This window comes from Lutra lutra, chromosome 18 (assembly GCF_902655055.1).
Source record: "Lutra lutra chromosome 18, mLutLut1.2, whole genome shotgun sequence".
Taxonomy (NCBI): domain Eukaryota; kingdom Metazoa; phylum Chordata; class Mammalia; order Carnivora; family Mustelidae; genus Lutra; species Lutra lutra.
This window is the reverse complement of record NC_062295.1, coordinates 7,690,248-7,698,920: the sequence shown is the minus strand read 5'-3', so window position 1 is coordinate 7,698,920 and position 8,673 is coordinate 7,690,248. Positions and strand designations below refer to the sequence as shown.

General features: G+C 51.0%; 1 long non-coding RNA gene across 1 annotated transcript; it reads left to right on the top strand.

The window, feature by feature from the left end:
* The first annotated feature begins 883 nt into the window (after positions 1–883).
* On the top strand, positions 884–7,373 carry LOC125090968 (uncharacterized). The gene is made up of 3 exons (XR_007124533.1): positions 884–1,030; positions 2,710–2,713; positions 7,364–7,373. It is a non-coding gene; the product is annotated as an uncharacterized LOC125090968 (long non-coding RNA).
* Positions 7,374–8,673: the final 1,300 nt, after the last annotated feature.

The window sequence follows — 8,673 nt, the reverse complement described above, 5'->3', positions numbered from 1 at the left end:
CACAGCAGTAAATATCCTGGCTTGCCTTTTCACAGAGGAGGAAGTAGCATTCAGGAGGTCGGGGAGGGGCCCGGACCTGGTGGTGGGTGGGACGCCAAGGTCACCCCCTGTTCACCGCAGGGTATATCTTTCATCCTTCAGTTCTCAACCTTGGTGGCCCATTCTCACCTCCTGGGGAACTTTGTTTAAAAAAAATTTTTTTTTAATTTAAAAATTAAAAAAAAAAAAAGTCTGGGCCTCGTTTCAGGTGAAAAGAATCCGAATTTATGGGGCAGACAGATGCCTGGTCATCTTGATGAAGTTCTAGAACCTAGGTGAGGTTCGGTGGGCTGAGGTCCGGAGCCGATGACCAAGAAAGAATTCTTAAGACATCTGTGATGCAAAATGGTGGTTTATTAAAGCACGGGGACAGGACCCGTGGGTAGAAAGGGCGGCTGCCCCCGGTTGTGAGGGATGGCAGGTTATGTACCCTGCGGTTGGGGGAAGGTGAGGGAAAAGGGGGGTTTCTACGGAGCTTTCATATGCTAAAGAGGGCCTACAAGGTGCCAGGATACCGGAGGTCTTGCTGCCTGATCAGTGTTGTCTTTTGGCTGGTCATTAACATCAAGATACTTGGGAGATTCCTGGTGGAATGTCACAATCCTGCTATCAAGCGTCTTTGTTAGTGAGATTTAGGTATAGAAGAAACTTAACTTTATTTACATTTCCTTCTACCTCAGCCTCCTTCAGTTTTAGGGAGGGGAGGGTGATGTTAGGGCTTGAGGAACTGAGTTGTTTGCCTCTGGAAATTGTGCTGTTGTTAAGATAGCTTCTTTGTTGTAAATCTCTAGGACATTGGTAAACCAAGGGAGACTCCTGTCTTGCAGGATTGTGATCTCTGCGAGTTAACTATTTGCTTTTCCTTGAGGGCAGCCAGGGGTGGCTGAGGAATGTCACACCTATTACGGAGGGGAAGCGGGTGCAGAGGGGGTGCAAGGTACCAGCTTTTGCTTTGTCCTCAGCCAGCCTCCTGTTCCCTCATCAATCTGGCGTTTTTGAAAAGCCCATCATGTGATTTTTGGTTTTAATTAGGGTAAATTTCACAAAGCATCAGATCAGCCATTGTAAGTATACAATTCAGGGCCACTCTGTACATCCACCCCCTCTATCCAGACTCAGAACACTTCTACCCCCCAAAGGAACCCCTACTCATCAGCAGTTGCTTTCCCCATCTTCCCCCCCCCCCCCCCCCCGTCCCAGGCCCTGGCATCCTACAGTCTGCTTTCTGTCCCTGTGCATTTCCCTCTTCTGAACATTTCTCGCAAATGGACTCATGCGGTGTATATGGCCTTCTGTGTCGGGCTTCTTTCGCTTTCTGGCATGTTCTCAAGGTTCATCCGTGTTGTCGCAGGTGACCGTGTTCAGGGCAGGCTGACCCCAAAATACGCTGCTTTGCCATATTGATTATCTTCAGTTAAATTTACTTAAGAGGCAGCTGGTATGAGAAGGACACTCTGACCCCCGTGAAACAGGAGATAAATCTCCCGTGGGAATCCTGCCCTCCCTGTGCCAGGGGGTAGAGAGACATCTTTATCGCCAGCGATACAAAGCGTTCAAAGCCGAAAAGGCTCTGTAAACAACCTTTTCAACTCCCTTAGCAGCTTACTACCCCACGATCAAACTTCTTTATCTTTTATCGATTCCTCACAAACGTATTGTTCCTTTGCCTAAAAGGTGTGAAAGCTGCCGGCTGTGGTCACTTCCTTGAGGCTCATACTTCTGTGAGCAACCCCGTGTAGGAAATTAAAATGTGCTTCCCCGCCCCTCGATCTTTGTCAATTTAATTATTAGCCAAAGGAAGAAGTTTTCCTCCCCTCCCTCCGCAGGCATCAGAACTTGATTCCTTTCTTTGGCCACATCGTGGCATAAGTATTAAGGATTAAGTATTAATATAAGTATTAAGGATTGCCACTGCATACGAAACCTTGAACCCTCGCAAACACCATGTGAGGTTTTCAGGGGGCACATGTGGGTTTCGTTTTGACAGGTGAGAAGCTCAGGTTACGACGTGATGTGCACCACATCTTAGGAAATCTGTCTGCTCTTTTTTCCCCACATCAAGGGTGCTATCCCAGCACCACCCTTCCTTGACCAAACCCAACAAACCATTTTATATTGGAGAGGGCGGGAGTCCTCTGCTCTGATTTTTTCCTCAGTAACACCCATATAAACTCAGACCGACCCTCCGGGCTCCTGGGGTGTGTGTGTTGGGAGTGAGGAAGGAGCTGGATTCTTGGGGTCCCTTTCTGTCTTTTTTTTTTTAAGATTTTATTTATTTATTTGACAGAGATCACAAGCAGGCAGAGAGGCAGGCAGAGAGACAGGAGGAAGCAGGCTCCCTGCTGAGCATAGAGCCCGATGCGGGACTCGATCCCAGTACTCCGCGATCATGACCTGAGCCGAAGGCAGCGGCTTAACCCACTGAGCCACCCAGGCGCCCGGGTCCCTTTCTGTCTTGACAGCTCCTCTGTCCACCACTGATGAGGATTTAGAAGCCCCTGAGTGTAAATATCTCATTCATTTCCGGAAACTCAAACCCTCCCTTTCCTCCTCCTTTCCATCCTTTCCTCCCTCTGTCCGTCAGTCCTCCCTCCCTCCCTCCCTTCCTTCCACAATAGTGAAGCAACTCCTTTTGTGTCCTTAGGAACACGACCATCTGGAGATACAGAGCTGAGTAAGACAAACGTGGGGTTTGATTTGGGGGAGTCAACTGTCTAGTAAGGAAAAGCAGTGAAATCAAGCAAAAATCACACCAGATTGGTTGTTTTTTTACCCGAGAGATGGGCGCCGCGGAGGACATGCGCAGGATCCCTGAGAGGCTGTCGGCGGGGGCTGGCCCCGTCTGGGGCACGAAGCAACGGCCCTCCGGCACCCGTCGTCTGCTTCAGCGGGGACCTCATTAACGCGCACCCAGGCCGGGAGTCAGCATTTATAACAGGCCCATGGGTGCGGCTTTTGGGACACTTTGAGGAAGTGATGAGTGAGCTGGGACCCTAGGGATGCTTAACAGCCAGCTAGGGAGGCTCCCCTTCCCATCGGGCACGTTCCTTTTTGCCTGCGGGAGCCAGAGCCGTGCCCTGGCACGCCTTTCCGGCCCGGGGCCTCAGCCTGGCAGACATGGGTGGAGGAGGGACCCCTTAGGCAGCAGAAGGGACATCGACTTTCCGGTTTTCACAAATATTTCATAAACTCGGCAGAAGAGGATCTGGAGTCTTGAAATTTCTAGAGACGGAAGTGTAAGGTTTTATAGGCAAGATAAACCTGACACCGGGTGAGGTAGGCACAAGGCAAGATTTATTAAAGGCCCTCTCCCGCGAAGTTTCAGGGCTCAGGAGAAGGGGAGCCAGGAAAGTCGCGCCAGGAGGAGGTGGGCACCCTCGAGGTTCCTGGACTCCAAAAAGGGGAGTGGGGGAAGTCGCACTGGGAGGGAGTTGGGGGGGGGGTCTTTTAATGGGCCAAGGCAGGGTTTGGGCTCACATCCATATATGGTAGGGTATTTGGTGATCGGAGGGGAGGGTATGAGGTGGGGGGGAGGTCCTGATACTTCTGTTTCCTGCATAGGTATTGGGTTACCTATGCAGACGTGACCTGGGCATACAACCTTTTGGCGGGAGAGTCAAGGGTTAAGGAAAGGGGGTGGGAGGAGGCTGGAAGATGGTGGGCCCCAGGGGTCATTTCTAGTGTTCCTCCTGCATTCCTGGAGCCAGAATTTTAGAGAATTTCTGGTCCCCTTCCCACATTTAAAAATCAGAACCGGTCGGGGCGCCTGGGTGGCTCAGTGGGTTAAAGCCTCTGCCTCAAGTCATGATCTCAGGGTCCTGGGATCGAGCCCCACATCGGGCTCTCTGCTCAGCAGGAAGCCTGCTTCTTCCTCTCTCTCTGCCTGCCTCTCTGCCTACTTGTGATAAATAAAATTAAATTAAATTAGAACCAGGGACAACCCCCTCAATGCCTCCCACCCCACGCATCTCTGGGTATCTCTTAACATTCATTAGGCACCTGCTGTGTACCACTAGCATCATTTGCCTTAACTAGTGCCATTGTCAGAACAACCCAGAAGGATCAGTCTGATTAGTTGCAGTTTGTAAAGGAGAAAATGTAAATCAGCACTTGCCCCGCTGTCAGCCAGCCAGCCAGCCGGGCAGCCCCGGAGCCGGGATGGAATCCGCCTGCCTAACTCCAAAGCTGTCCTCTTTGCGTGGCCTCCGCTGATCCGAATCTTTATTCAGATCTCTGCTGAACGTCGAGCCTCCGTTCGTCAGAACACCCGGTGCTGGGACAGAGGCGGGCAGAAGCAGCTTTCGTGTCACGAATCTCAAAAACGCGTCTCCGACCCAGTCCTCTCGCTGAAAAACTCTCCTGCTGCTGTTTTACCGTGTTGACAACTTCATCTGAGAGTTTTTTGGTAGCAGATTTGAAAAAAAATAAAGACTCGAACTAGCTTCATTGGTGGCACTACGTGCCTCCCTCCCTGTCCCTTCTCATTCTTCCTTGTTTCTACTTGGCTTTCTCTCTCTTGCTGTCAGCAGCCTGAAAAGCCGAGCTGAGAAGCTCAACTCTTTGTTTACAGAAGATAGGGACCATTTTGTTATTTTTCCCCCCTTCTACCAGGACTGGCAGCCTCACGAGCAACTGAGTAAACCGGCTCATTTATTAGGAGGTCCGTGACCGCTAATCAGACCACGGGCGCCGTCTCAAAAAAGATACAGCCCATTCCAAGCCTCCCCTTGACCCTCGGGCAGAGAAGGTCCTTCATTAAGCAGGTGTTCTCTGGACCAGCCTCGGGCAAAGGGAGCCGGTAATTTAATTAGAATCCCGGCTCTTTGGAGAGCGAAAAGTGATCATTTTTCATCACGGCTCCAAGGGCACCATTTTCCTGGCAGCTCTCCACCTCGCTTCCTAGTCAGTGTCAAAAAAAATCTTCAGGAACGGGATGTCACGGGAAGGACACAGAGTGTGCAAAGAGACTGAGCTCCTCCCTCTGAGCCCAGTGTCCCGGGTCCATCAGGTAAACACCTTGAACCAGGCTTCCCCATCCTCGACGTCAGAGGAATCCTGATTCCTGCCCTGGCTTGTTGTCATGGGGGGTGTGAGTAGTACGTACGAGCGTCCTGAGAGGTGGCGGGCACCCAGCGAGTAGCGGCCACTGAGGCGACACTCAGGCTGGGAGGGAGGCCCATTGTTGGCGGCCAACACGGCTCCGGCTGTCTCTGGGTGCGGCCGGCCCTCCAAATGCATCCCGTCTGTTAACTAGTTGCAAAATTCACAACCACTCCTTAATGTGGTACATTATCATTTCCCTTTTACATACGAGGAAACTGAGGCTCAGAAAGGTTGCCTGAGGTCACAGAGCTAGCGACGGGGGAGCTCATACTTGAACCCCAGAGTCTGCATACTTAAATAGACGACTGTAATAACTTACTGGTTAGCCCTAGACATCCTGTGACCAGAAAAACGGTAATAGGGGGCTGTATAGGGGCCCCAATAGGGGGTCACCTGAAATCAGCGAGGTTTTTTTTTTTTTTTTTTTTAAGATTTTTTTATTTATTAGAGAGCACAGATGCCCAAGTGGAGGGGAGTAGCAAAGGGAGAGAATCCTCAAGCAGACTCCCTGCTAAGCATGAAGCCCGACTCGGGGCTCGATCCCATGACCCTGACATCATGACCTGAGCTGAAGCCGAGAGTTGGTTGCCCTGCTGATGACACCATCGGGGTGCTCCGGCCAGGCGTTTTACATGCTCCTTCTCCTTGTTATAATGTATAACTCCTGTCCTTATGGCCATTTTACTGATGAGGAAACTGAGGCAGGGAAGTGAAATAGCCCTACCCAGGCTACACAGCTAGCAAGTGGATTCAGATCCATGTCTCACTGACCGTACAGAGTGTACTCTACGCCTCTGCTGCTTGGAGCCCTAGACAGGCTCAGCAGTGCTTCCTCTGGGCCAGCGGAGGAGCTGCCGGCCAGAGGACGACCAGCTGGACTGACCTCGCAGGAGCCCCAGGTCAGGGTCAGGGTGGGCAGCTACCCCCCCCTCCCGCTCAAAGTCTAAACAGACCCCAGAGACTTGACAGTGAGGGAGGCTGCTCCTAGGTCATCGCCTTGAGAACCTCCCTTCCTGCAACACCAGCGCTAAGCCCCACCCCCCTTTCAGGCTCCCTCCTCTTAGAAATAAACCTCGGATAGTCTCTACTAAGGATGCTCAAAAAGAGTCTAAGACACGGGAAAAGCTTTAAGTCACAGTGTAATAACTAGCATTTTTTATAACGGTAAGACGTAATACGTGAACTCCTCCAGTGTCCGGCAGCAAGGATTGTTTAAATAAATTATAGTGGTAAATGGAAAGAACACAGATATTTATCGACACATACGTGGGTCCGGAAACTGGGGTGTATAGAGAGAGATAGATACATACACGTACACAGACACACAATGGAATACTGTTTAGCTCTTAAGAGGAAGGACATGCTGCCCTTTGTGACCGCGTGCATGAAACTTGGCAACATTATTCTAAGTGAAATAAGCCAGATGCAGAAGGACAAATATCGCATGGTCCCACATAGATCAGGGGCTTAAAATAGATTCGCAGAAGCAGAGACAACGCTGGTGGTTTCCAGGAGGAGGGTAGAGGAAGAGCGGGGGCAGGGGGAGCTGTTGCTCATTGGGTATGAAATTTCAGTTACGCCCGATGAACGTTCCAGAGGTCCATCATACAACACCGTACCTACAGTTGGCAACACTTAAAAATACGTTAACAGGGTAGATCTCGTGTAAAGTGTTCTTGCCACAAAAACAAAACAAAGGGACACAAGGCAGCCGTGGAGGGGGCGGGGTACGCCAGTGACCTTAATGGTAGGGATGGTACCACCGGTGTTTGCGTGTGTCCGAACTCATCCCATTGTACACGCTAATGTGTGTCATTCTGTATACATCAGTTAAGCCCCTGTGAGGCTGTTTTTGAAAACTCTAGTGGGGCCACACAGTAGAGCATTGCGCAGCTGGTCTCCAGAAAGTTTACGCAAAGTTTACCACGGTGTGGGAAATTCATGTAAAACCATATTAAATGAAAAAAAAAAAAAATCAGAACTTCAGTAGAGGTCATAGTCATTGCCTTGGGGAGGGGGCTCAGTTGGCCATTCCGCTTCCTGATGATTTTCCTGCAGCGTCCGGTGTCCAATGACGAGCCCACAATGGGGACTTATGCCCCCATTAGTGTGGCCTGAGCCTGTACAGATGTCTCCACTCCGCCGCTAGTACTGGGGCCTGGGCCCCCCTCATCTTGCACCAGGACAGTGGCAACACCACCCCGCAGCTGGTTGCCCGGAGGTGGGGTCTGGCCCCTGTAGCCACATCTCACAGAGCAGCCACTGTCACATCCATGACCCAAGCACCTGACCATGTTGTACCCTGGCCGGGGCCCTCTTAGGGCTCCCCACTGCCCTCAGGGTGGAGTCTGAGCTCTTCAACGTGGCACCTAACCTCCCTTTCCAGCCCGAGCTCATTTTTCACCATCCTCCGTCTCTCACTGCCCAGGCCAGCCATGCAGAAAGTTTGCCGTCCGTCCCTCCGACCTTTCAAGCTCCTTCCAGCCCGGGGACCCAGTCACATGGTGTTCCTCCCACCTGGCACGCCCGCCCTTCCCTTGGCAAATTTCGGCTTGTCCTTCTTGTCAGCTTAGCTGTCATTCGCTCTCGGTGGCCGGCCCTGGCCCCCGGGACTGGGTCAGCACCCCTCCTCCTCGGGCATTCATTGCAGGGTTTACATTTTGTGGGGATTATCTTCTCTGCCCGGCTCTCCCAGCAGAGGGCGAGCTCCAAACGGGCAAGGGTATCTTTATTATACTCCAACCCCAACCCTAGTGTATTCAGTAGGTGCTCAGTGTTGCTGAACTGATGCATCAGACAAATCAGTTAGGAGATCTAAATTATCCAATTATTTTAAGGGAAGTCAGTGTTTAGGGGAAGCTTATAGGATCTCTATCTGTTGTATAAAAGGAACCTTTCCCCTGCAGTAGAACTTTATTTTCCCCCTGGGCTGTTAGAGTTCAGCCACCCTCCTACTCTGAAGTGCATACAAACCACCAGGTGGTCAAAGAAACATTTTTAAAATCCGGGTGCCCAGGAACCACCCATAGGGTCTTTCATTCAGCGAGTCGGGGGCAAAAGGCCTGGGAATCTGGATTTGTAGGAGGTCCCACGGGGGGACTAGTACACACACACCCGACTTGAGGTCTTATTGAAATATATAGAAGCGTGGTCTTATGCTCCGTGGGAAGTAGAGACTTTAAACATGTTAATTCTACTCTCCTGCGCCAGCCAGATCTAGACCTTGGGCTCCTAAATCCTTTTCTCCAGCTCCCTCGCTTTCTCCCTATCGAGTGACCCGTGGGCCGTGGCCCCTAGAGCTGCAGACCCATCCTTGTTTGAGCCCCCTCCAGAACAGAAATGCGTACGAAGCCCGTCAGACCGCAGAACGGATGATCCTTCCTGCTGATTAACGATATTATAGACGCAGCTGGCCGACCACGTTGGTATGACAGGTCTATTTTCATATGGAAAAGAAAATTATAGAGAGGCATAAACATTTGCTAACTAGAGAGATGTTATTATAGCTTGCAAATTGCATTCAGATGTTCA